The 27,449-nt window shown below is 38.9% G+C and overlaps 1 protein-coding gene and 1 pseudogene across 5 annotated transcripts in view; both read right to left on the minus strand.

Annotated features, from left to right (window-relative positions):
- Positions 1-27,449, minus strand: part of DAB1 (DAB adaptor protein 1) — a 1,141,240-nt gene that overhangs the window by 671,688 nt on the left and 442,103 nt on the right. The window lies entirely within an intron of this gene.
- LOC131810502 (phenylalanine--tRNA ligase beta subunit-like) lies at positions 6,731-7,858 on the minus strand (annotated as a pseudogene).

Genomic DNA, 27,449 nt, shown 5'->3' on the forward strand with positions numbered 1-27,449 from the left:
TGAGCAGTGGGGAGAGGCAGGGGGAGAGGGACAAGCAGATTCTGTGGGGAGCCCTATGCAGGGTCTGATCCTAGGAACCTGAGCCAAACTCAGAAGTTTAACTGATTGAGCCACCTGGGTGCCCTGATAATTCCTACCTTATAAAGTTAAATTAATGAATTTAACTTTATTAATAAAATTTTTTTAATTATTTATCATTATTTATTTTATTATTTTGTACTTATATGTAAATAACATTTATATATAAATACATAAATAAAAGTAAACATCTATATTCACAGTATATCATTGATTATGAAATTATCATTTAATTAATATTAATAAAATTAACTATAATAATAAACTGATAACAAAATATATAAATAATATAATAGAATATATAAATATATATTAAATAACATAGATTAATTATTAAATAATTTATTATTGGTAATAATAACAGATTAAATGAATAATAAAGGCAGAGTACCAGCACACAGGGAAGTATTACTTCGTGGGCACTTAAAATCCATCTCCTTTAACTGTCACCACCACCCGCCCTGTAATGCAGGCATCATTATTCCCACTGGATATCAGAAGAGACCGGGACTCAATAAGGACAAGAAGCTGGCACAAAGTCACACCATTATTAAGATTTAAAACTCAATGTTCTCCAAAGCCCGTGATGTTTATTCTCACTCCGAGGTTGACTGGGGGTACTGACAGTGGAGGCAGAGTTAAAAACTATTTCCTGCAGAGGAAGCAGCACAGGAAGATGACGATTATTTTTTTTTAATCAGGGAGAGACATGTGCCTAATGCAGATGCTGGTTTCTAAGTACCCAGAATCACAGATGAGGTGCTCAGAGAGCGCAGGGTTTGGAGGAAGGAGGGGGCAAAGGCCAGATGGTAGAAGTCCAGGGGATGAATCCCGTTCACTAGTTTTTTGTCAGCCTTTTTCAAGTTGCAAGGCAGCACTGGCGATTTTTTTTTTAATAGGCCACAGAAATTTACAATCAAAATTTCAAAGCTAAAAATGCCTCCATGCCATCCTGGAAAATATTAAACAAAACAAAGCAAAACAAAACACCTGAGTGCTTTCCAGCCAACAAAGAGAGAAACGTGTAGGCTGTGATGAGTAATTGAACCTACTTTTGTCTGTTTGCAATAAACATTTGCAAAACACATTATCCTTTTGACATTTCCGTGAGGATTGCTTATACTCTATTTTCTGCAAAATGCCTTCCGTTCTTACCAGGTTCCCCTAATTACCTCTCTGGAAGAAGACCATCTTAGCCCTTCAGAGCCATTATCAATTTTAAACAGTTGATTCCTAATTTTGGTTGATGTTGCTGTTATACTGAGCTATCTCTTGAGCGTGGAGAGCCAATGACATCCTAAGGTACAGATAGCTATGAAGAGCCTGAGAGCCAGCCAGAAGAGTGATGGGGATGGAAGAGCAGGCAGGAGTTTGATGATATTCCTTCCGTGTTTGTCAGTCCTATGGGCCTTGCATGGCCCACCAGTGGTAAGGGAGCGACGGTGCCTGGGTTCTGATGCTCTGTCATTTTCAAGCCACGTGGCCTTAAGAAAATTGCTTGAACATTCTATGCCTAAATTTCCTTATCTACAAAACTGGGATAAAAATAGAACCTATTTCACAAAATTACGAGGATCGAAGAAGTATAAAGAGCTTAGTTATATGCATCCTGTGGTATGTCTTCAATAAATGGTAACTGTGATTGTGATTTTCTTTGCTTGGCATGGAGAATGAGACTGTGGAAGTCAGAAGACCTTGTCACGTGCAGAGTGTGGAATCTCCCTGATTTCACTAACAAAGTGGACTTACCTGGCATCCACATCATGTGGAGTATTATAGGACATAGTAATGATTCTGTAGGTGTTTTGTTTTGTTTTGTTTTGTTTTGTTTCTAATTGTAATGGGATGCCACTGGGGTGCTTTTTAGCAGGGCAGTTGAATGATCAGATTAGCATTTAACAAAGTTATTCCAACTACTCTTTGGAGTCTACTCTAAAGTCTACTCAGAGTAGACGGAGTCAAGGGTATGCCAAGAAACCAGGCAGGTGAGGCATTTCCAAGGGCATCAACCATGGTCATGAGGGGGGGGGGGGCGAGAGAAGGAGTGAAGTGGACTCAGCCTGTGAACTGCAGACAGCTAGCTCCCAAGGACTCAGTTGTAGCGGGGGGAATGTGAAGGAACGGTCCAGGATTTCAGAACAAGTACACGGAAAGAAACTTGTGGAAAGATAGGCAGGCTTCTATGAATACTCCAGAGCAATGGCAAAAAGAACAACAACAAAAAGGAATAGGAATGTCTGTATGGAAAGGAAGAGGGGAAGGAAGACGCCCAGAAACTCAGAGATTTGTGGAAGACTTGTGCTCTCCGCAGGGCCCTGCAGCACTGCGGGCTGACGGGGCACCACGGTTAAGGTCTGGCAGAAGAGGAAGCTGCTGTACTTGAGGAACGCTGTGCTGGTCCCTTCTGCACAGGAACCATTCAACTTTGAATCGGTGCTTACTCACATTATGCAGGTGTGGTCTTGCCATCAAAATACACAGTAATGCCCTCCGGCACAGAAAAGACTCTTGTATCTCCATCTTATAACATGGTCCCATGGTTATAACAAAGTTCTCAGAAAATACTCATTGAATTTGCAAAGTTGTTGAGTAAAAGAGAAAGCATATATTAACCAACAATGTTTTTGAGAGTCTGTGTTACACTTTGTGAAGACAGAAAATGATCGGGAGATGGATACTGACCTTCTCTACCTACCTTTCCTTTCCCTCTCTCTTCTCCCTTACCTCCTTCTGTCTTGTCTATTTCATATATATGAAACATATATATATATGTGTATATACATATGTGTTTATATACACACACACACATATAAATCACACACGCACAAACCTGTACCCAAATACACATGCACAAGTGTGTACACACACACACACACACGCACAAACATGCACCCACAAACACATGCACAAGTGTGTACATACACCCCCCCCCACATACTGCACCAAAAAGGAGAATGAGCAACAGGGACTCCAATACTGAATCTTTGCACAGATAGAGTCTGGGCCTGCGTGACGTGGGTCTCATCCTCCTTAGACTAACAGGCTAGCTAACTACGGCATGCCCTCTTCATGATAAAGTACACAAAAGCAAGCCCCGTTCTACAATCCAGTCTGAAGCCTCTGCCTGCACCACGCCTGCTTATATCTCATTGGCCAACACAGTCATAAGGCAGAATCCAAGCCAAGGCACGGGTACGTCAAATCTGCAGAATCTGTAAAATTACCTAAAAGGTATAAGCACCAGGAAAGATCTAGACCCACGGTTAACTTGGACAAGGCCTTTGAATCGCCAGGTGTCCTCACCTCTATAAACAGCTTGGATCAGATCCATGAGTCCTACAGAGTGGAATCTAGCCCTCCAGTAGAATACAAAATGGATTTAGAGGGCACATGGAATTTAGTCAACTCTAATATCTAATACGTGGCATTAGCCGACATTGAGCACAGAAAGCGATGATGACTCACTTTTGACTTTGCTTTCAATATTCTCAGCTACATCAAGGAGAAAGGCCAAGTGAGTACCTGTGACAAGCCCAAAACCTTTGCTGACTTCCCCTTTTAACAATGTCCCTAGCAGACCACAGCACTGAGTGAGAATTCCCAGAGTGCTTTGTTTTCGTTTTATTTATTTATTTATTTATTTAATTTGTTTAAGATTTTATTTATTTATTTGACAGAGAGAGAGAGAGATCACAAATAGGCAGAGAGGCAGGCAGAGAGAGAGGGGGAAGCAGGCTCCCTGTTGAGCAGAGAGCCCAATGTGGGGGCTCCATCCCAGGACCCTGAGATCATGACCGGAGTTGAAGGCAGAGGCTTATCTCACTGAGCCACCCAGGCGCCCCCATTTTATTTTTGACTACAGTGTATTTATAGCAAGAGATGCTAGATTTCATTTAGTTATATAAAGTATCTTTAAAAATAGATGTATTTATATAAAAATTACATGTATTTATTAAAAACAAAAAAATACATGTATTTAAATAAAAATACACATATTTAAATAAAAAGAGCTGATTTAAAGAAAATACAAAGTAAATTATTGGTGACAGGCAGAGAGGAAAAAGTCATGGCTATGGGCTTGAATGACTGAAGTTTGGGAAATTCTGGATTTGATCATCTTTATGGTTCTGAGATCCTATGATCACTGCCAGCTTCATTGCTCTACCTGTGGTCTCCACTTCCACCCCAAGGCTTTCTCAGAGGAAGATGAGCAGCCTTCTCTTCTGATGGCTTATCTGACCCTTCATTTCCCCTCCCCTCTATGTTTGAGCAGCCCAGCTGCCAATATGACTACCCAGCCAGATGTATTTGATTGACATGCTCATTCCTGCACAATGGGCCAGAGTCAGTCACCCCGTGGCTGTCCCTGCCCTTGGCATTGTGACGCATGGGCCCAGATTCCAAATGTCATGTTACATCTCCTCACGGCATCAAAGCACCCTTGAGAGCAGGAAACCCTAACAGATGGCTGAAATGCCTTCAAAAAGACTCCCCCAGACAGCTCAGGAGATGCACAGAGCCCCGTCGGTGGTGATGGGTTGCAACATATGCTCAACAAAAAACGCCAAAGGGAAGAGAGGTTCCCGCACCCACCGAGACCACAGAGTGTTGGTTCAAATGCTGGGTATCAGCTGCCTTAGCCAGAGTGCCATTTGCTTTTGTAAAATATCTGTTAAATCCCTGGTCTCAATGCTTAGCATGCTGGACTTTTAAAGGTAGTGATGGAAAACTTTTTATTTACATTGAATATTTCATTACAAAGCAGATGAATGGGGAAAGGTCATTTTCTCTCAGCAGTGGACTGTCACTCCCTCTGGTCCAGGAATTCCTAACCTGCATTTTCTGGATCCGTCAGAAGCACACAGCTGGTCTTAAAGAGGCCTGTGAACCTTCCAAAATTACCGGCGAACATTTGTGTGTATGTGTGTGCACCACATACAGGTTTCTGTGGAGAAAGAGTCTCAAACTTTCGTTTGGAATTTCGAAATGGTCCCTGTCTCATTAGAAACCACAGGTCTAACAGGGCTCCTTAGAGAGAATGTGTGGGGCAGAAAAATGTCAAACCAAAACAAAACAAAATTAAATTGCAGTGTAAGAATCTTTAACATTTTCACATTAAGAAAAACATTTGCTCTTTACCATCCTCATAATTTCAAAAGGGTTATTTTAGTATAGCAGGACATGTAAAAACATTTCAGGAAGGCCATAAGCTCAGATTAAAAACATAAATTAAGCTTTGTTTAAAAAAAAAAATCACTACATTGTCCATTTTCGTTTCACTGGTGGCCAGCACCAATCTGTGGGCCAGGATCTGGGAAGCCCTGATTTCAGAGTGGGAATTTCCTACTCAGCATGCAAATCTTTAGAAAACTATGGACTTCTTGGGATTCCCCATGGCTGAGTTCATGACCCCACCCCCCACCCCACCCCATCTCTGTTCCTGGACCACCTGAAGAGAAGTCCTTTATCTTTGACTCCACTCCACTGTGACACCTGCTACGACACCCCACGGCCAGGATGGTGGGTTCAATGCAGCGACTCATCTCATTGACTACGGGATGGCTACTGACTAGGCCCCCCGCATGGGCCACACTGTGAGCTAGGCACTGGATATGCAGAAGTGCTAATCACCCCTTCCTCGAAGGACTTCTACTGTGGCAGAGGGGACGACAGAAATAGTGTAAGTGGGGACCATTCCCCACTCTACTGCCCTCTCCCACATTGTCAAAGGAAAAAAAGAAAGAGTGTCTGATGCTTTCCAGGCTGTATCACATAATCTATGTTTTGTTTCAATGTGGGGAACCCTAAATAGCACTGAACGATTGAATTATTTTCCCCAAAGGAATTCAAAATGCCTCTTCCCTGTAGAAGCGTGTGACAGAGAATACAGAATGGAGGGTGTCGGAAGAAACACATTGAATACAGGCAGGAAGTTTGCAGACACCTCACTGCAGGGAGTTGGGCCTCTTTACCATGCAATGGTAATTCCAGTTCTTAAAGTAGGTTTTAAATGTTTGCCTCTGCAAATGCTGGGCTCCACTGACTCTTGCCCATGGGAAGAGCCCAAGGGAAGCAACTGGTGTCAGAGCACACAGTGACAAGGAATGGGACGAGACAGAGGGAGACAGCTGGCAGAATCTGGAGGAGAGACATAGATCCACTGAAATAGAAATGCTTCTCCTGATCACACAGCCAAAGTGTGGGGAAACTGGCAGCTGATTTCAAAATCCACTGTACAGTATGCAGACTTGTAGACAATTTTATGAGGGCTTTCACTCTTTCCCACTCCCCCCACCCATTGCTTTCTACTTTATTTTTTATTTATCTTTTAAAATAGTTGTCTGTTTATTTGAAAGAGAGAGAGAGAGAACACACAGCATGAATGGGGAGAGGGGAAGAGGGAGAGAATCTCCAAGCAGATTCCCCGCTCAGGGGAGAGCCCCATTCAAGGCTCATGACCCATGAGATTAGGGCCTGAGCCAAAATGAAGAGTCGGACTCTCAACCAACTGAGCCACCTTGGCACTCCTCCTACTGCTTTCTACTTTATCAAACAATAAAGCACAAACGGATACTCCCTGTGGGGACAGCAAAAGGACAGCAAGGGCAGAGAAGGTTCTCTCATGAAGAGAACCAACAGCAGAGACCCATCTTCACCAACAGGGCCATGTCAGCTCAAATTTGGTGAGGGCATCAGGATGAAGCACCTACCCCAAACTTTGACCCCTGACAAAGATCTCGACACATCACTCAGGATAAGGGCCTTCAGATGATTTGATCCCATATTCCCCCCTTCTTTTTACCAGGAAGCACCTTAAGCGGCTATATAATTCCATCCAGAAGCCCACAGATTATCTCCAACTAAGGATTCTTACTGTATTAAATAGCACTGAGATGCCTGTAGCTTCTTTCATCTAGGTCTCTGCTGGAATCTTCTACCGTCAGCAATTTCTGTTTCAGAAGAAGGGGCATCTTACTATTTGTGGCTATGGTCTTTAGGGGGCCAAGCAGAAGGGTAATGAGTACTATCTGAAATTCAGTGGCTTTAAGATTCCTTCTATGAACTACCTTTGCTGCAGAGATGTCCAAACCAAGTTTATCAGCAATATCTTTTGGAGGCACAGAGGAAAGACAAGTGCTTCTGTGCATCCACGGAATGTCTTAGAAGTCAGCTACCATGTCATGTCTTAGAAGTCCTCTGAACTTATTACATGGAAAATGGTTAACCACAGCGTATGTTTCTGGGAGAGCCACCTGAATGTTATTACATCCATAAGCAATAGTTACATTTCTTGTGATATCACATGCATGCAAAATGTCAGTTCTGGTCAATGAGATTTTAATCTCAATCTGATTCCCAGGACCCATGACTTCTAACTTTAAACGCAACTTGATCAGAAGCTTGGCAAAATTTCCTGGCGTTCCTCTGATTTCAACTTTTTGCTGCTTAGATCAGATATCACCATCTCCTTTTATTAAGCCAGTTCTGGAAGGGTATATGATTTTCCATTAGGAAAAACCACCTCAGCTGCTTCAATTATAAATTGTTTCTCATAATATTCACTGAACATGGTGACAATGACATAGAGAACTACTTTTGCCTTCATGAAGTCAGTTCCTGTGCATTCACGGAATACATTTCTCCTATTGGCTGCTAATTTGGAATTATTCACATTGATAATAGGAGGCCTTAAAATGATGGCACCATTGCTCTCATAGGTAACCAGGTACAGGAGTTTATTTTCAGCAATGCATAAATAATGTTCAAGGAGCACTTTCATTCTTAATACTGTGTTTGATTTTCATTTAATGTCTCAAGTTCTAAAGTCCTTAGTTAAGAAAGCCTCTCTGACTATCTTTGCATAACAGACTGAATTGAGTGGATTTTACCAAATAGCTATAATTGGCAGGAATCTAGCAGGTAAGTAGATAGGTAAGTAATAGCAGTTACTGTCAGGTAAGCCCCAACCTATCACATAGGTTCTCTCAAGACATGTGATAGTGATATTTCCCTTTCAGTTGAAAAGCCAAGGCACAGAGAGATTAATCACCTTGGCAGAGGACACAGAGCAAGCCAAAGATAGCCAGGACTTCACTGACATAGCGTTAAGAATCAAAGAAACAACCACAGGGGCCAGGACCCAGGTCTCAACTCCTAGTCTGTTGCCAGTCTTCAGTTTTGGGGACATCAAGATTGAATGCTATTCTCCACAATTTATAGGTATCCAAACAATTAGAAGATTCATAAAGATAACTGAATGGTTGGAAAATATCCCTATTCCTCTTGCAAAAAGGAACTGTGATTAATATAAAGAAGGTAAAGCTGAAATAAATTGGAAACTTGGAAAACATGATGAATTTTAGAATGAACCAGAGAATATAAGATTTAAGGGAATTCAAAGGTATCCTGCCAAACTTAATGGAAATGCTGAGGCACACAGGATGTAATTATTTTTGTGATATAATGTGACATAAAGTGATATAATTATTTTTGCACAACAAACTAGTAACATAGTAGGAACTAGAATTTACTTCTCCATGTCCAGGCTCAATATGCAAACCCCCCAATACAAGGAATTTAGAAGACGCTATACCGACACATGAACTATGAAGAAGAAATTTTCATCAAACTGAGGTAACAATTATTTTCTCCCTGAAAGTACAGACTCTGGAGGACATGACATTTTGTTGTCAAGGGAAGACATGGGGACAAAGTCCCGAGGTAAATATAGTACAAGAGATTCTTGAGCTGTAGTCTTGGGCAGAGAACCAGAATAAATCCAACAACAGGTCCATTTTATTTCCTGGAGCAAGATCTGTGACTCCCAACATTTCAAGCCCTAGATGACAACCTTAATACTATTCCCAAGTTCAAAGGTTTTACTTTCTTATTTGCTGTTACTAAAGCCCTGGGCCTTTGAGCCTTGGTTTTGCAAGGACAAGACTCAGGCCTCTGAGGAGTGTGAAAACAGATTCCATTCTCACTCAGATGAAAGCCTCACGTACACACATATCCAGAGGTAACTCAATTTTCTCCTAAATCCACTCCAGTCAGGCTTTTGCCCCCTCCACCAGAACGAAAGCAACTTCTGTCAAGGTCATCAGTGACCACAACGTTGCTAACACAACACTCACTTCTCAGTCCTTACTGACTGCAGCATCACACAGCACAGGTGGTCACCCTCCTCCATGAAGCACATTCTTTACCTGACTCCCAGGACACTCCTCTCCCTTGGTGTTCCTTTTCTCCCCTGCTACTCCTTCTTAGCCTCATTTGTTGATCCCTCCTGTCTCTTCAATCCCTCAAGATCAGAGCTGCCCAGGCTTCCACCCATGAACACGTTTCTTTCTCTACCAAGACTGCCTCTGGAAGTGATCTCAGCCAGTTTTAACATCTGTATATATCATCTATGGGGTGAAAACTTCCAAATGTGGTTAACTCTACACCCAGCCTTCAAAATACAGCCCAACCACTTTTCATCACCCTCCAACACTATCACCATCAGCTCTTGCCTGGATTTTTGCAACAATAATTGTGTCCACTCTTGCCCCCTTAACATTGATTTTTTTTCCCTAAAGATTTTATTTATTTATTTGAGAGACAGAGATCACAAGTAGGCAGAGAGGCAGGCAGAGAGAGAGAGGGAAGCAGGTTCCCTGCTGAGCAGAGAGCCCGATGCGGGACTCGATCCCAGGACCCTGAGATCATGACCCGAGCCGAAGGCAGCGGCCCAACCCACTGAGCCACCCAGGCGCCCCTCATTGATTTTTCATCTAGCAGTGAGAGTAATCTTTTTAAGACATAGGGCAGAAAAAAAAAATCATTGTTTCTTGCCTCTGCCTTCCTGTGGTTACTTGTCGCACAGTGAAAACCAAAGTCTCCATTAAATTTCTCACCTGCTCTTTTACTATACTATTCCTATTTCAGCCTACTCCAGATGCATAGATCTCCACCTCTTCCTCACACAGGTCAAGTACAACTGAATTTCAAGGCTTTCACACTTGGCATTCCCTCTGCCAACAGTGCTCTTCTCCTAGATAATGGAGGCTCGCTCCTGCATTTCCTTCAGGTCTCTGTTCAAAAGTCACCTTGTCAACAAGGCTTTCCTGGACCACCTGTATTTTATAGCAGCTCCCCTCCCTCCTCTGTACTGTCATGACAGCCCTTGTCTCTACAGCAGTTATCATGATTGTACATGACTATACAAGCCATCCAAGTGTTCTTCTGTTGTCCTTATGCAAATTCCATACTTAATGGGGATTTTGCTTATTTGGTTTACTGTTCTTCTGCTACCACCTCAAATGGTTTCTGGCACACAGTGGCTACTCAATAAATAGCTTTTGAATAAAAGAACCAACTTAACAAATCTTGTCCAAGGATCTATAATCAAATTCAGGGAGCAATGCACTTAAATCCACCATGAAGAGAGGAAGCTTCTGTTCCTTACACGCATCTGCCTTGATCCTCCAACCATACTCTAGGCTCCCTAAAGGATTTGATTCCTTACAAAATATTAAAAGTGAATAATATCTTATGTAATAGGGCAGAGAAGAATTGTGGTCCTAGATCCAGGCTGCCTGGATCCAAAGCTCACTCTTGATTTCTTACTTGCTATTTGTCCTTGGGCAAGTAACTGAATTTCTGTTTCTCAGATTCCTTGTCTGCAAAAGAGTGATAATGGTAGCACTTACCCAGTAAAGTTACTATAAGAACTGAAGAAGACCTATTGCATTTAAGGTGCCTAGAAAGGGACCTGGTGCATAGTAAATACTTAAGTGTTAGCTCATGCTAGCTCACTAAGAACAAATTATCCAATTAATATTCTTGTTTGTTCTCCAAGAAGCTTTTTTAGGGGAGTTGCATATATACCATATATACATACATACACGTATAGTGTATGTATGTGTGTATATATGTATATACATATATATGTATGTGTGCATATACATGTGCATGTGTGTATGTGTGTATATACATATATATGTATGTGTGCATATACAGTGTGCATATACATGTATACATGATATATATGTTACATAGATATACATGTATCTATATACACATATGTAAATAGATGTATGCATTTATGTATTTAAATATTGGCTTACTTTTTTCCTGTGTCCAGCTTCTTATAAAGCAGATATAAGCACTTCTTTCTTCCCGAAGATGATCCATTTCACCAAATATTAATAAGCCACATAAATTTTCCCTAATATTTTAAAGGGGTCTTGGAAGAGAGGTCTTCTATCACTTACTATAGCAAAATGTGAAAGACCTTCTTTGGACGTTTCTCTTCTCCACCAGCATTTGCTCTTTCACTACACCATTGACCAGACTTTTCCTTTTCACATCCGCACACAGTTCCCTGCTGCCTCTCTTAGGATGACCTGGCCCCATCATCTGAGCCTATATTGCCTTTCACCCACCCACAACCTTGATGTCTGCTCACCCCCATTTTCTGCAAGGACTCCTTTGGGAGCTGTATCTTCCTCATATTTTACTCTTATATCCTTGACATCTAGCAGAGGGCCATGCTCTATGGGTTACTAAGAGAATGGATACATGGAAGAATCTTATGCATGAATAATCTTCTTTTATAGAGAGGAACATTGAAGCAAGAGTGTCAAACAGCCTCTGGAACATCAAAAAGAGATCTCAGATTATCCTGCCCTCCTCTGCTCCCATCCACCACAAAGACTAAGCACATCCAGCTCCAGTCTTTCTATTCAACACCTGGAATGATTCCGACTTTCCTGTCTGCTCTGAAGATCACCGTGACACCAGGGGCCAGTCTGAGACCATGCAGAGAGCAAGCTCTCTTAATAGCTGCTTCTTTTGTTTCATTTCCTACTGGGAAAAACTAATCAAACATGTAGGAAGCTTAAGAATATTCCAGGACAATCTGATTGTTCACTAGTGGCCAGTTTCAAAGAAATGCATACTGATGAATACAAACACCGTTCGCCCTGCCTCCCTGGATAGGGTCCACCCAGCTTGAGCAAAGCCAGGGTCTGAAGGAAGGTGGCACAAGAAATAGCTGCAGGAAACAAGCCCTGTTTCCTCTTTTTATTCAGAAAACTAGGCCCAGTTGGTAAGGGCCTGAACGACTGTGACTTTCTTCTTTGTGACTTTTTTCTTTCTTTTTTTAGGTGGGGTAGGGGACGTAGGAAGTAGGGGACTTATAGTGAAGACTTAACTTTGCACAAATTAGAGTAGAAATTAAGTATCAATTTCTAAGTCTTCTTGTTTGGGGATATTTTAGGAAGGACTTTTCCTTCCTCTTTCATCGGGGAAGTCCTGACGAGACTCAATACTCTGCTTAAGTGGCACATCATAATGCCCTTTCCATATGTCCCAACAAGGCTGATCTTCCACTCCTTGTTGACAACTCTCACCTGATACATGTGTCCATATCCTTTTACTGCTCTCCACTTGCAGGCTTCATGCCCTAATAGACAATGAACTTCTTAAGGCCAGGATCACATTATAACCAACATATAATCAGTTGCCAATAAATGTGGTTAAATACTTAAACAAATGAAAAGCATAAGCACATTCAAATTACATCTCTGATCTAACTCCCCCCCCCTTTTTTTTTAACCTTGAAACCATGACCTGAGCTGAGATCAAGAGTTGGACACTTAACTGACTGAACCACCCAGCCATTCCTATCTCAATACTCTTCTAATATAGATGTGCTTTGGTATACAAATCTAGACAACAGACATGATGATCCCTTCACTGACCTCACAGAAGTATTTTTATTTATTTTTTTGTGAGTAAAGCAATAGAAATTTAAGAGGGTATTATGCTTAGCAAAATAAGTCAATCGGACAAAGACAACTATCATATGATCTTCCTAATATGAGGAATAGAGATGCAATGTGGGGGGTTTGGAGGGTAGGAAAAGAATAAATGAAACAAGATGGGGTCGGGAGGGAGGCAAACCATAAGAGACTCTTAATCTCACAAAACAAACTGAGGGTTGTTGTGGGGAGGGGGTTTGGGAGAGGGTGGTGGGCTTATGAACACTGGGGAGGGTACGTGCTATGGTGAGTGCTGTGAAGTGTGTAAACCTGGGGATTCACAGACCTGTACCCCTGAGGCTAATAATACATTATATGTTAATTAAAAAAAATACATTGTCTTCTTGGAACACTGAAAAAATAAAATAAAATAAAAATAATAATAAAAAAGCAATAGAAGTTTATTAAGTGAAGATACAGAAAAAGTTCTTAAATATGAGAGGGGGTCCCCACAGGATTGCCCCTCACAGAAGTACTGAGAGGATTAAATGAAACAATAGATATAAAAAGGCTTTGTAAAGGTAAAATGTCATACAAATATGAAGAGTTATTGCTAAGGAATATCATATTCCACTTAACTTTGGATAATCCCAAAATCAGTCCAGGAACTGTTCTTTATTTTTAAAAATATTATCCAATATAAGTTTAATAATAAAATAATTTAAATAGAAAAAAACTGAAAGAATCCATTCAGAAGTTTTAGCTTAGAAACAAGTGGAGGAGGGGGAGCGAGATGGTGGGGGAATAGGAGACCTAAATATTATCAGGTCCCAGGAGTTTAGCTATATAATTATCAAACCATTCTGAGCACCTACAAACTCAACAGGAGAGAGAAGAACAGCAATTCCAGGAGCAGAAAATCGACCACTTTCCAGAAGGTAGGATGTGCGGAGAAATGAATCTGAGGTGATATATGGGAAGAGAGAATGTGGGGGGAGGAGCCAGCTCCAGGCAAGCAATGGAATAGCCCAATACAAAATCAGAAGTTTCAGAAGTCTGCTCCACTGAGGGACATTGCTCCAGAGGTTAAGGGTGGGGGAGGGGAGCCCTTGTGGGGACAGTATGGTCTCAGGACCCACAGGGTCACAAAAAGACCAGGGGTGTCTGAGAGAGGCAGAGCTCCCAGGTATCAGAGTGGGGAAGCCAGCCTCAAAGACAAAGACAAGGGGGGTGCTTTCGGCTCAGGTTTACCTTAAACCATTATTCGAGGCACAGTTGGGCCACTGTTCTTCGAGCAGGAACCCCATAAGTAGCGGATCTGGGGAGACTCACATTCCTCCTCCAGGAGGAGCAGCATGGGAGTTTGCTGCAGGAATCTGCTGGGTTTGGAAACTCCAAACAGGACTGTGCGCCAGAGATAGAAACTCTCAGTCACAGGCTGGGTGAGCTCAGAGCATGGCCAGAGAACAGGGAGATGGGAAGGATTGACAGCTTTTCTCTGAGGGCACACTGAGGAGTGGGGCTGTGACTCTCAGCTCCTCTGAAGGGAGATTGGGAGGCCACCATCTTCATTCCCATCCTCCAAAGCTATATGGAAAGTGTTCAGGGAACACAAGCTATCAAGAGCAAACCCAAGCAGATTACTTAGCCTGGCCCCTGGCAAGGGTGGTGGTGCAATTATGCCTTAGGCAAAGACATTTGAGAATCACAGCAACAGGCCCCTCCCCCAGAAGATTAGCAAGAACCAAGCAAGATCCAACCAAGACCAAGTTCACCATCAACAAGAACTGCAGAACTCCAGAGCTAGGGGAAAACAACACATAGAATTCATGGCTTTCCCCCCATGATCCTTTAGTCTTTCACAGATAATTTTTTAATTGTATTTTTTTCTTATCCTATTTTTAAAATTTTTCCTCGTTCCTATTTTAACATTCTTTATTTTTTTTTTTTTTAAAGATTTTATTTATTTATTTGACAGCGAGAAATCACAAGTAGATGGAGAGGCAGGCAGAGAGAGAGAGAGAGAGGGAAGCAGGCTCCCCGCCAAGCAGAGAGCCCGATGCGGGACTCGATCCCAGGACCCTGAGATCATGACCTGAGCCGAAGGCAGCGGCTTAATCCACTGAGCCACCCAGGCGTCCCATATTTTAACATTCTTTAAACTATTTAATCTTATCAAACCTTTTTAAAAAAATCTTTTTAAATTTTCATTGTTATAGTCACGTTTATCCCTTCATTGTATTTAACCTTATTTTTATATACATATAGGTTTTTATTCTTTAAAATTTTGGCACCCAATTTTCTCTAATAGATAACAATATACCCTAAATCTAGCACACGGCTTTGTTCTACTCTCCAGCCTGATCACATTCTTTCCTCTTTTTCTTTTTTACAACCAACTTCTTACCAATTCGTTTTTTAGAATTTTTAAAAATTTTCTTCTTTATAGTCGTATTCCATCCCTTCATCATGTTTACCCTTATTTGTATAAACATTTATCTTCATTAAAATTTTGGGAGGTAGTTTCTACTAACAGACTAAAATACACCAAAAGTGTGTGGTTCTTCTTTAATAGAATAGAGCAGAGCCACACACTTGATTGGGTGTATTTTGGTCTGTTAGACGAAACTATTTCCCCCAAATATATATAAATATATATTTTTCCTTTTCCCTCTTCTTTCTTCTTCCCCTGGTTTCAGGTCTCTTCTGACTTGGTTAGTGTATATTTTTCTGGGGTCATTGCTACCCTTTAAGTATTTTGTTCTCTCATGCATCTATTCTTATGTGGCTAAAACGACAAGGCAGATAAACGCACCACAAAAAAAAAAAGAACAAGAGGCAATACTGATGGCGAGGGATCTAATCAACACAGACATTAGTAATAAGTCAGAACTAGAGTTCAGAATGATGATTATCAAGGTGCTAGCTGGGCTTGATAAAAGCATGGAAAATACTAGAGAATCCCTTTCTGGAGAAATAAAATCCCTTTCTGGAGAGATAAAAGAACTAAAATCTAACCAAGTTGAAATTAAAAAAAAGCTATTAATGAGGTGCAGTAAAAAATGGAGACTCTTACTGCTAGAATAAATGAGACAGAAGAGAGAATAAGTGATATAGAAGACCTAATGGTGGAGAATAAAGAAACTGAAAAAAGGAGAGATAAATAACTACTGGATCACGAAGGGAGAATTAGAGAGACAAGTGATACCATAAGACAAAACAATATTAAAATAATTGGGATCCCAGAAAGAGAAGAAAGAGAGAGAGGGGCAAATTATAGTAGAGTATTTCTCTAATTTGGTAAAGGGAACAAGCATCAAAATCCAGGAGGCACAGATAAACCCCTTCAAAATCAATAAAAATAGGTCTACACCCTGTCATCTAACAGTAAAACTTACAAGTCTCAGTAACAAAGAGAAAGTCCTGGAAGCGCTTGGGACAAGAGGTCTGTAACCTACAATGGTACAAATACTAGATTGGCAAGAGACCTATCCACAGAGACATGGCAGGCCAGAAAGGACTGGCATGATATATTCAGAGCACTAACGAGAAAAATATGCAGCCAAGAATACTATGTCCAGCTAGACTTTCATTAAAAATAGAAGGAGAGATACAAATTTTCCAGGAAAAACAAAACTAAACGTAGTTTGCAGACACCCAACCAGGCCTACAGGAAATACTGAAAGGGGTCCTTTAAGCAAAGAGAGAGCCTAAAAGTAAAGAGCAGAAAGGAACAGAGACAATATACAGTAACAGTCACCTTACAGGCAATACAGTGGCACTAAATTCATATCTTTCAATAGTTACTTTGAATGTAAATGTGCTAAATGCCCCAATCAAAGGACACAGGGTATCAAAATGGATAAAAAAACAAGACACACACACACACACACAAGATACATCGACATCCTGTCTACAAGAAACTCACTTTAGACCAAAAGACACCACCTGCAGATTTAAAGTAAGGGGGTAGAAAACAATTTGCTATGCTAATGGACATCAAAAGAAAGCTGGAATAGCAATCCTTATATCAGATAAATTAGATTTTAAGCCAAAGACTATAATAAGAGATGAGGAAGGACACTATATCATACTTAAAGGGTCTGTCTAACAAGAAGATCTAACAATATTAAATATCTATACCTGTAACATGGGAGCAGCCAATTATATAAACCAATTAATAACAAAATCAAAGAAACACATCAATAATAATATAATAATAGTAGGGGACTTTAACACCCCCGCACTGAGATGGACAGATCATCTGAGAAAAGATCAAAAAGGAAATAAAGGCTTTAAAGGATACACTGGACCAGATGGACATCACAGATATATTCAGAAGATTCCATCCCAAAGCAACAGAATACACATTCTTCTCGAGTGCACATGGAACATTCTCCATAATAGATCACATCCTGGGTCACAAATCAGGTTTCAACCAGTACCAAAAGACTGGGATCATTCCCTGCATATTTTCAGACCATAATGCTTTGAAACTAAAACTCAATCACGAGAGGGAAGTTGGAAAGAACGCATATACATGGAGGCTAAAGAGCATTCTACTGAAGAATGAATGAGTCCACCAGGAAATTAAAGAAGAATTTTTAAAAAATATGAAAACAAATGAAAGTGAAAACACAACTTTTCAAAATCTTTGGGATGAAGAAAAGGGGGTTCTGAGAGGAAAGTATATAACAATACAAACCTTTCTCAAGAAACAAGAAAGGTCTCAAGTACACAACATAACCCTACACCTAAGGAGCTGGAGAAAGAACAGCAAAGAAACCCCAAACCCAGCAGGAGAAGAGAAATCATAAAGATCAGAGCAGAAATCAATGAAATAGAAGCCAAAAGAACAGCAGAACAGATCAATAAAACTAGGAGCTGATTCGTTGAAAGAATTAATAAGATTGATAACCCCCTGGCCAGACTTTTAAGAAAGAAAAGAGAAAGGACCCAAATGAATAAAATCATGAATGAAAGAGGAGAGATCACAACCAGCACCAAAGAAACACAAACAATTAAAGAACATGTTATGAGCAACTATACACCAGCAAATTTGACAACCTGAAAGAAATAGATGCATTCCTAGAGACATATAAACTACCAAAACTGAACCAGGAAGAAACAGAAAACCAGATCAGACCCATAACCAGTAAGGAATTGAAGCAGTCATCAAAAATCTCCTAACAAACAAGAGCTCAGGGCCAGATGGCTTCCCAAGGCAATTCTACCAAACATTTGAAGAAGAATTAATATGTATTCTCATGAAACTCTTCCAAAAAATAGAAATGAAAGGAAAATTTTCAAACTCATTTTATGAGACCAGACAAAGATCCCATCAAAAAGGAGAATTATAGACCAATATCCCTGATGAACATGCCTGCAAAAATTCTCACCAGAATACTAGCCAATAGGATTCAACAGTACATTAAAAGGATTATTCATCATGACCAAGTGGGATTTATTCCTGGGCTGCAAGGTTGGTTCAATATCTGCAGATCAATCAATGTGATACAATACATTAATAAAAGAAAGAACAAGAACCATATTATACTCTCAGTAGATGCTAAAAAAGCAAATGACAAAGTATAGCATCTTTCTTGATCAAAACTCTTCAAAGTGTAGGGAGAGAGCATATGCACCTTAATATCATCAAAGCTCTCTACAAAAAACTGACAGCAAATATCATTCTCAATGTGGAAAAACTGGGAGCTTTCCCCTCAATGTTAGGAACACTGCAAGGCTGTCCATTATCATCGCTATTTAATGTAGTACTAGAAGTCCTAGCCTCAGCAATCAGACAACAAAAAGAAATAAAATGCATCCAAACTGGCAAAGAAGAAGTCAAACTCTCAATCTTTGCAGTTGATATGATACATTATGTGGAAAACCCAGAAGACTCCACTTCAAAAGTGCTAGAACTCATACAGGAATTCAGTAAAGTGTCAGGATATAAAATCAATGCACAGAAATCAGTTGCATTTCTATACACTAACAGCAAGACAGAAGAAAGAGAAATTAATGAGTCAATTCCATTTACAGTTACACCCAAAACCATAAGATACGTAGGAATAAACCTAACCAAAGAGGTTAGGCAAACCTAACCTCAGAAAACTATAAAGTACTCATGAAAGAAATTGAGGAAGACACAAAGAAATGGAAAAATGTTCCATGCTCATGGATTGGAAGAACAAATATTGTGAAAATGTCTATGCTACTTAAAGCAATCTACACATTTAATGCAATCCCTATCAAAATACCACCCATTTTTTCCAAAAAAATTGAAAAAATAATCCTAAAATTTTTTATATGGAACCAGAAAAGACCCTGAATAGCCAGAGGAATGTTGAAAAAGGAAACCAAAGTTGGTGGCATCACAATTCCAGATTTCAAACTCTATTACAAAGCTGTCATCATTAAGATAGTATGGTATTGGCACAAAAACAGACACATAGATCAATGGAACAGAATAGAGAGCCCAGAAATGGACTCTCAACGCTACGGTTAACTAATCTTCGACAAAACAGGAAAGAATGTCCGATGAAAAAAGACAGTTCTTCAACAAATGGTGTTGGGAAAAATGGACAGCCACATGCAGAAGAATGAAACTGGACCATTTCCTTACACCACACACAAAACTAGACTCAAAATGGATGAAAGACCTCAATGTTAGACAAGAATCCATCAAAATCCTTGAGGAGAACACAGGCAGCAACCTCTTCGACCTCAGCCACAGCTGCTGCTTCTTAGAAATATTGTGAAAAGCAAGGGAAGCAAGGGCAAAAAATGATCTATTGGGACTTCATCAAGATCAAAAGCTTTTGCACAGCAAAGGAAACAATCAATAAAACCAAATGACAACTTTCAGAATGGGAGAAGATATTCACAAATGATATATCAGAATAAGGGCTAGTATCCAAAATCTATAAAGAACTTATGAAACTCAATACCCAAAGAAAAAATAATCCAATCAAGAAATGGGCAGAACACATGAACAGCCATTTCTGCAAAGACATCCAAATGGCCAACAGATACATACAAAAGTGCTCCACATCACTCAGCATCAGGGAAATACAAATCAAAACCACAGTGAGATACCACCTCACACCAGTAACAATGACTACAATTAACAAGTCAGGAAATGACAGATGTTGGCGAAGATGTGTAGAAAGGGGAAACCTCCTACACTGTTGGTGGAAATGCAAGCTGGTGCAGGCACTCTGGAAAACAGTATGGAGGTTCCTCAAAAAGTTGAAAATAGAGCTACCCTATGAATGAGCAAACGCACTACTGGGTATTTACCCTAAAGATACAAATGTAGTAATTTGAAGGGGCAGTGCTCCTGCTTGTTTATAGCAGCAAAGTCCACAACAGCCAAACTATGGAAGGAGCCTAGATGTCCAACAACAGATGAATGGATATAGACACAATCGAGTACTATGCAGCCATCAAAAAACCAGAATCTTGCCATTTGCAATGATGTGGATGGAACTAGAGGGTATTAAGATAAGCGAAATAAGTCAATCACAGAAAGACAACTATCATATGATCTCTCTGATCTGAGGAATTTGAGAGGCAGGCTTGGGGGTCATGTGGGGTAGGGAGGGAAAAAGTGAAACAAAATGGGATCAAGAGGGAGACAAACCATTAGAAACTCTTAATCTCACGAAACAAACTGAGAGTTGCTGGAGGATGGGGGAGTAGGGATAGGAAGGCTGGGTTATGGCTATTGGGGAGAGTTTGTGCTATGGTGAGTGCTGTGTAATGTGTAAGCCTGATGATTCACAGACCTGTACCCCTAGGGCAAATAATACATTATATGTTAATTAAAAAATAATAATAAAATAAAATAAGGGGGGGAAAAGAAAAACAAATGTTGGCATTTGTGGTATATTATATAGCATAGAAAGAGACATGGAAAAGATTCATGATGGAATTACTGAATCATATGGCATTTCTATTTTTTTAATTTTTTGAGGAACTTCCATACTGCTATCCACAGTGGTTGCACCAACATACATTCCTACCAACAGCACATGAGGGTTCCTTTTTCTTCACATCCCCACCAATACTTGTTATTTCTTATCTTTTTGGTATTAGCCAATCTGATTGCTGTGAGATCTTGCCATTTGTGACAACATGAATTGATCTACAGGGTACCATGCTAAGTAAGTGAATCATACAGGGAAAGATAAATACCATATGATGTCACATGTGGAACACGAAAATACAAAAGAACAAAAAGCAAATGCACACAGATTCTTAAACACAGAGAACAAACTGGAGGTTGCTAGAGGGTAGGAGGTGGGAAGGATGGGTGAAATAGGTGAAAGAGATTAACAGGTACAAACTTCAGTTGTAAATGAATAAGTCATGGAGATGAAAAATACATCATAGGGAATATAATCAATAATATTGTAATAATGTTGTATGATGACAGATGGCAACTCCACTTATCGTAGTGAGCACTGAGTAATGTATAGAATTGCTGAATATGTTGAACATATGAAATTAATATAACTTTATATGTCAATTATATTTCAATAATTAAAAAAAAAATTCATGCCTAGAGAGGAGAGGACATGATAGGATAGATAAGATAGGAGAGAGCAAGAGCACAATAAGGAGTTGGAAAAACACACAGGTAGGGCGGGAGGATTACTTGGTCATCTCACTTAATCGTCAAAACCACCCTGGGTTGGCAGGTACAACCCAATATACAGATGGAACAACCCAGAAATCTGGAGAAGGAAAATAAATTGAGGGATTGAACTATAAGTTCCATGAGGCTAGGAATACATCCTCTTAATGCACATCCCCTATGCCTGGGGACCTGGTACCTCACAATTGCTTAATAGATATTTTTAAGGAATGAATGCTGTACAGCTGGTACATGGCAAGGCCAGAATTTAAACCACCAGCTGATTAGCAGTAAAGTCTACCCGCTCTCTCTACTATACTACAATCAAGTTTATATTAGGAGTTTGTAATTTATAAAAGCTACAAGACCAGCAAAATTCAGAAAATGGTATAATTGTCCACATCTGTGAAATAGAATAACTAGCAACCACTGAATAAATATAAATATAAACATTAACACTATGTCATAGGTCCTAAAATTTCCTAACAGGAAAGTACTCTGATTGACTATTTACGATAGGCGGGGCACAGGATATTAGTGGATGTTCTATTTAGTTCTCACAAGTGCCCTGCTTAAATGTAACTTAGAGAAGAGCAGTTATCCCAGAGGCATTCCATTCCAATAACAGATGGCTATATTTAAAAAATCAGTTTATTGATGCATAATTTACATGAAATAAAATGAACCTATTTTAAGTATACTCATTATGTTTCAGCAAATGTATACACTTATGTAGTCACCAACACAATCAAGATACAGAACATTTTTATCAATTCCCAAAAGTTGCTTTATGATGTTTTTCAGTAAATTTCCCCACTCCACACCCCACCCAAGAAAACCATCATCTGATTGTTGTCATTATAGATTAGCTTTCTTTATTTTAGAAATTCATACAAATTTAGTCATACTGTATGTTTGGTCTCTGACTTCTTACACTCACCATACTAATTCTGAGGGGCATCCAAGTCATTACATGGATCAAAACCTTTTACTGCTGTTGTTCCCTGGCATTGACCTGCAACCATTTGTTCATTCATTTAATGGTTAATGGATATTTTGGTTGTTTCCAGGTTTGGTTACTGTACATAAAGCTGATACGAATATTAACATGTGAGTCTGTGTCTACATGTATGTTTTCATTTCTTTTAGGTAAACATCTAGGAGTGGAATTTTTGGGCCTATGGTGATAACATGTTTAACTTTTTAAGAAATTGGCTCTTTTCTCAAATGGCTGTACCATTTTACTCCCCACTGGCAATGCATGGGAATTCTATTTGTTCTACATTACTGTCAACACTTAGTATTCTCAAACAAAACAAAACGAAACAACCCCAGCCATTTCAGTAAGCATTCTCATTGTGATTTTAATATTTAATTCCCTGATGATGGTAAGCATCTGTAGTAGGTTGGACTGTGTCTCCACAGAAGGTATGTTGACGATCTCACCCCCAGTATCTATGAATGTGACCCTATTGGTAGTGTGGTCTTTGCAGATTTAATCACGTTAAGATAAAGTCAAAATGAATTTTAGTGGGCCCTAAAGCCAATGGCTGGTATCCGTAGAAGAAGACTATTTAGATATATTCTGGTGCACACATAGAAAAGAATGTGGTGTGAAGATGGAGACAGAGACCGGAGTATGTAACTACAAACCTAGGAATGCCAAGAATTGCCAACAACCACTTAAACCTGAAAGAAAGGCATGGAACAGACACTTCCCTAGAGCTTCAGAAGGAGTGTCGCCCTACTGATGCCTTGATTTCAGACTTCTAGCCTGTAGACCTGTGAGAGAATAAATTTCTGTTCTATTTAGTCACCCCATTCACAGTACTTAGAAGTGCTCTAGGAACCTGATACAGCATCTTTTCATGCATTTATCAGCCAATTGTATATCTTCTTTGTGAAGCAAATGTTCAGATCTTTGGCCATTTAAGATTGTTAATCTTTTTGTAATTGATTTGTGTGTACACATACACACATGTACACTCTGGATACCAGTCACTTCTCTGATACATACTTACACAAATTTTCTCTCACTCTCAGGTTTTTCATTTTCTTCAGTGTCTTTAGAGAGGAAAAATTAGTAATTTGGGGAAAGTAAAATTTATGGATTTCTTTATGTCTCATGCTTTATGCCTAAAAAAAACCTACTTCAAGGTTATCGTATTTGCTTATTGTTTTCCTTTCAAAGGTTCATAGTTTCAGCCCTTCTGTATGGTTCTCTTATCCATTTCAAGTCCTTTTGGATTATGGTGTGAGATAGGATCAAGTACTTTCCTCTTCCTATGTATATTCAAGTATTCTGCCACTATATGGTAAAAAGTCAGTCTTTTCCGGTACTGAATTGTTTTAGCAACTTTGATGATAATTAATTAAACATACAGTAGTTCCCTCTTATCTATGGTGGGTATGTTCCAAGACCCCTAGCACATGCCTGAAACCACAAATGTACTGAACCCTATATATACTATGCTTTTTCCTACATATACATATCTATGGTAGAGTTTATAAATCAGGCACTGTAAAAGATTAACAATAATAACTAATAATACAAAAGAACAATTATAACAATATACTGTAATAAAAGTTATGTGAATGTGGTCTTTCTCTCTCAAAATATATTACTGTACTATACTCTTGTTGTGATGATATGAGATAATAAAATACCCATATGTTGAGATAAAGTGAGGTAAATGATGTAGACACTATGATGTAGCATTAGGCTATTATTGACCTTCTAACAATATGTCAAGAGGAAGTTCATCTACTTGCAGATAATAGTTGTCTATGAGTAACTGAAGCCATGGAAGGTGAAATTGTGGGTGAGGGGGGCACTACTGTATATGAGTGGTTCTATTTCTGGAATTTCTGTTCTGTTCCATTGAATTGTATGCTTGTGTAAATTCTATTCTATGTTGATTACTATGGTTTTACAATGCTCTGAAATAAAGTACTGTAAGTCCTCCAATTTTGTTCATCTTTTTCAATGTTGTTTTGGCTATTCTTGCATGTTTATTCGTTTGTTTTTCATTTTCATATAAAGTTTAGAATAGGCTGTCAATTTTTAATGATTAAAAAAAAAGCCTGCTGTGATTTTGATTGGGATCACATTGGATCAATGACTCAATTTGGAGAGAATGGACACATTAAAAAATTTCGAGATTTTAGCCAAAGAAATTAGGCAAAACAATAAATGAAAGGCATCTAAACTGTAAATAAAGAAGTAAAACTGTCACTATTCACAGATGACATGATTTTTATATGTAGAAATCCCTAAAGTCTCCACAAAAGAACTATTAGAACTAATAAATGAATTCAGTAAAGTCACAGGATACAAAATTAATGTACAGAAATTGCTTGCATTTTTTTTTTTTTTTTTTTTTTTAATCTATCTTTTTTTTTTTTTTATTTTTTATAAACATATATTTTTTATATACACTAATAATGAGCTATCAGAAAAAAGAAATTAAGAAGACAATTCTATTTACAATTGCATCAAAAGAATAAAAAACCTAGGAATAAATTTACCCAAGGAGATAAAACACTTATACTCTGAAATCTGTAAGATATTGATGAAAGAAACTGAAGAAAACACAAAGAAATGGAAAGATATTCTGTGTTTATGGGTTGGAAGGATTAATACTATTAAAATGTCTACACTACTCAAGGTAATCTACAGATTCAATGCAATCCCATCAAAATACCAAAGATATTTTTCAAAGAACTAGAAAAAGGATTTCTAAAATTTGTATTAAATCACAATAGACTTCAAATTGCCTAAATAATCTTGAGAAAGAACAAAGCTAGAGGTGTTATGCTTCTTGATTTCAAACTATAATCTAAAGCTATAGTAATCAAATCAGTGGTACTTGCCCAAAATCAAAAACATAGAACAATGTAATAGAATAGAAAGCCCAGAAATAAACCCACACATACATGGTCAAACAATCTATGACAAAGTAGGCAAGAGTATACAATGGTGGAAAGACAGTCTCTTCAATAAATGGTATTGGAAAAACAGAAAGCTACATGAAAAAGAACTAAACTGGGCTACTGTCTTAGATCATACACAAAAATAAATTCAAAATGGATTAAAATTTGAATGTAAGGGGCACCTGGGTGGCTCAGTGGGTTAAAGCCTTTGCCTTCGGCTCAGGTTATGATCCCAGGACCCTGGGATCGAGTCCCGCGTCGGGTTCTCTGCTCAGTGGGGAGCCTGCTTCCCTTCCTCTTTCTCTCTGCCTGCCTCTATGCCTACTTGTTTCTCTCTGTCAAATAAATAAATAAAATCTTTAAAAAAAAATACTTGAGTGTAAGATCCAAAACCATAAAACTACTAGAAGAAACATAAGCAGTAAGTTCTTGATACCGGTCTTAGTAATATTTTTTTTTGAAGCAGTCTTGTCAGACAAGAGAACAAAAACTAAAATAAACAAATGGGATTATGTTAAATTAAAAAGCTTTTATACAGTAAAGGTAACCATCAACAAAACAAAAAGACAAGGTACTAAATGAGAGAAGATATTTACAAATCATACAACTGATAAGGGATTAATAGCCAACATATGTTTAAAAACTTATACAACTTAATATAAAAAATCCTAATTTGAAAATGGGCAAAGGATCGGATTAGACATTTTTCCAAAAATGATACACATATGGCCAATAGGCACATGAAAAGATGCTCAACAACACTAATCATTAGGGTACTATAAATCAAAACCACAAGGAGATATTACCTCACACCAGTCAGAAGGGTTAGTATCAAAAAGAGAAGAAATAAGAAGTGTTGAAGAGGATGTGAGAAAAAGGAATTCACATACACTGTTGGTGGAAACGCAAATTGGTGCAGCCACCATGGAAAACAGCATTCAGGTTCCTCAAAAAATTTAAAAGAGAAATACCACATAATCCAGCAATTCCACTTCTCGGTATTTATCTAAAGGAAATGAAAACACTAACTAGTTCAAGAGATACATGCATCCCATGTTTATGGCAGCATTATTTACAATAGCTAAGATATGGAAGGAATCTAAGTGTTCATTGATACATGAATGAAGAAGTGATATGTGTATGTGTGTGTGTGTGTGTACACATACATATATACGTGGGTGGATATATATATATATATACACACACACACACACACAAACATATATACACACAATGGAATATTACTCAGCTATAAAAGGATGAAATCTTGCCATTTATGACATATGGATGGACCAAGAGGGTATTATGTTAAGTGAAATGCCAGACAGAGACAAATACCATATGACTTAACTTGCAGATGGAATCTTCAAAACAAAACAAAACAGAAACAGATTCAGCATTAAAAGAAACAAACTAGTAGTTACCAGAGAGGTAGAGGAAGGGGGGCAGGTGAACTAGGTAAAGGGATTAAAAGGAAAAAAATAATAAAGTGATTAAAAGGTACAGACTTCCAGTTTTAAAATAAATAAGACATGGGGACACACAGCAAAGGGAATATAGTCAGTAATGTTGTAATAACTGTGTGTAGTGACAGATGGTCATCAGACCTATGGTGGGGTTCATTTCATAACATATAAAAATATTGAATCACTATGAGGTACACTTGAAACTAATAAGAAATTTTATGTTAATTATACCTCAATAATTTTTGAGTTTCCTAATCTGGCAACATGGTAAAGCTCTTCATTTGTTTGAGTCTTTTTAAAAATTTCTTTCAGCAATGCTTTGTAGTCTTCTTCTCCTTTTTTTCCTTCTTCTTCTCCTTCTTCTTTTCCTCCTCCTCGTCTTCTTCTTCTTCTGCTTCTTCCACTTCTCCTTCTTTCTTCTTTAAGATTCATTTATTTATTTTAGAGACAGAGAGAAAGAGAGGGGCAGGGGCAATGGAAGAGGGAGAGAGAGGAAGAGAGAGAATCTCAAGTAGATTGAGGGCTTAATCTCATGACCCGTGAGATCATGGCCTGAACCACAATCAAGAGTCAGATCTTAAC

This window comes from Mustela lutreola, chromosome 10 (genome assembly GCF_030435805.1).
Source record: "Mustela lutreola isolate mMusLut2 chromosome 10, mMusLut2.pri, whole genome shotgun sequence".
NCBI classification, from domain to species: Eukaryota; Metazoa; Chordata; class Mammalia; order Carnivora; family Mustelidae; genus Mustela; species Mustela lutreola.